We start from the raw sequence: 2500 nt of genomic DNA, 5'->3' as shown, positions 1-2500 counted from the left end.
ATGCTTTGCTCGAGACGGATTTCGATTTGGAGGTCCCCCGAGTTAAGTTTGCCCTTTATGACTCCTCGCCCGCATGCTCGTGCACACCGGCGTGCACGTGGGCATCGTATGCTAAAAAATGAAGTTTGGAGTTTGGGTTTGAAAATTTTACGGGAACTTCCTAGAAGCCTAAGAAATGCTTTGCTCGAGACGGATTTCGATTTGGAGGTCCGCCGTGTTAATTTTGCCAATTACGGCTCCTCGCCCGCACGCTCGTGCACCCCGACGTGCACACCGGCGCGCACGTGGGCATCGTATGCTAAAAAATGAAGTTTGGAGTTTGGGTTTGAAAATTTTACGGGAACTTCCTAGAAGCCTAAGAAATGCTTTGCTCGAGACGGATTTCGATTTGGAGGTCCCCCGAGTTAATTTTGCCCATTACGACTCCTCGCCCGCACGCTCGTGCACCCCGGCGTGCACGTGGGCATAGTATGCTAAAAAATGAAGTTTGGAGTTTGGGTTCGGAAATTTTATGGGAGCTTCCTAGAAGCCTAAGAACTGCTTTGCTCGAGACGGATTTTGATTTGGAGATCCCCCGAGTTAGTTTTGCCCATTATGACTCCTCCCCCGCACGCTCAAGCACCCCCGCGTGCACGGGGGCATCGTATGCTAAAAAATGAAGTTTGGAGTTTGGGTTTGGAAATTTTATGGGAGCTTCCTAGAAGCCTAAGAAGTGCTTTGCTCGAGACGGATTTCGATTTGGAGGTCCCCCGAGTTAATTTTGCCCATTATGACTCCTCGCCCGCACGCTTAAGCACCCCCGCGTGCACGTGGGCATTGTGTGCTAAAAAATGAAGTTTGGAGTTTGGGTTTGAAAATTTTACGGGAACTTCCTAGAAGCCTAAGAAATGCTTTGCTCGAGACGGATTTCGATTTGGAGGTCCCCCGAGTTAATTTTGCCCATTACGACTCCTCGCCCGCACGCTCGTGCACCCCGGCGTGCACGTGGGCATCGTATGCTAAAAAATGAAGTTTGGAGTTTGGGTTTGAAAATTTTATGGGAGCTTCCTAGAAGCTTAAGAAGTGTTTTGCTCGAGACGGATTTCGATTTGGAGGTCCCCCGAGTCAATGTTGCCCATTATGGCTCCTCTCCCGCATGCTCAAGCACCCCTGCGTGCACGTGGGCATTGTATGCTAAAAAATAAAGTTTGGAGTTTGGGTTTGGAAGTTTTATGGGAGCTTCCTTGAAGCTTAAGAAGTGTTTTGCTCGAGACGGATTTCGATTTGGAGGTCCCCCGAGTCAATGTTGCCCATTATGGCTCCTCGCCCGCACGCTCAAGCACCCCGGCGTGCACGTGGGCATTGTATGCTAAAAAATAAAGTTTGGAGTTTGGGTTTGGAAGTTTTATGGGAGCTTCCTAGAAGCTTAAGAAGTGTTTTGCTCGAGACGGATTTCGATTTGGAGGTCCCCCGAGTCAATGTTGCCCATTATGGCTCCTCTCCCGCATGCTCAAGCACCCCTGCGTGCACACCGGCGTGCACGTGGGCATTGTAGGCTAAAAAATGAAGTTTGGAGTTTGGGTTTGGAAATTTTATGGGAGCTTCCTTGAAGCCTAAGAAGTGTTTTGCTCGAAACGGAATTCGATTTGGAGGTCCCCCGAGTCAATTTTGCCCATTACGACTCCTCGCTCGCATGCAATATCTACTCCTGTCAGAGCTGTGGTTTTACTTAAGACTACTATAGGGGGGGGGGAGTTCTCAGCACCAAGAGCTGCAAGTAAGGCCATTGCTTGCTTTGCAGTCTCGATTGCTCTACTAGTGAATAGTAGATGTCTTGGTTAGCTTGGAACGAAAAAAAAAATTTTTTGGGGAAAAAAAAAAAAAAAAGTTTTTGTGAAAAAAAATTTTTCGAAAAAAAAAAAAAAAAAAAAAATTTTTTTGGATGCCTCGGTCTTCTATTTGTTTTGCTTGGGTAGATTAGGAAAAAAAAAAAAAAAAATTTTTTTGTTGGATGCCTCGGTCTTCATATTCTTTCTCGGCTATTTCGAAAAAAAAAAAAAAAAATTCCGGGAAAGAGAAAAAAAAAATTATTTTTTGTTGGTTGCCTCGGTCTTCATGTTCTTTCTCTGGTATATGGGAAAGAAAAAAAAAAAAAAAAAATTTTGGATGCCTCGGTCTTCTTGTTCTCGGTTGGATTTATCGAAAAAAAAAAAAAAAAAAAAAAAAAAAAAAAAAAAAATTTTGATGCCTCGGTCTTCTTGTTCTTGCTTTGGTATATCGGAGAAAAAAAAAAAAAAATTTTTTGGATGCCTCGGTCTTCTTGTTCATTCTTCGGTATATCAAAAAAAAAAAAAAAAAAAAAAAAAAAAAATTTGAGACTTCGGTCTTCTTGTTCTTGCTTTGGTATATCGGAGAAAAAAAAAAAAAAAAATTTTGGATGCCTCGGTCTTCTTGTTCATTCTTCGGTATATCAAAAAAAAAAAATTTTTTTGAAGCCTCGGTCTTCTTGTTCTTGCTTTGG

Source organism: Cornus florida, unplaced genomic scaffold (assembly GCF_030987335.1).
Source record: "Cornus florida cultivar Cherokee Brave unplaced genomic scaffold, ASM3098733v1 CherokeeBrave_3.0.0_Hap2_scaffold_206, whole genome shotgun sequence".
Lineage (NCBI taxonomy): Eukaryota > Viridiplantae > Streptophyta > Magnoliopsida > Cornales > Cornaceae > Cornus > Cornus florida.
This window is presented reverse-complemented; position numbering follows the sequence as displayed.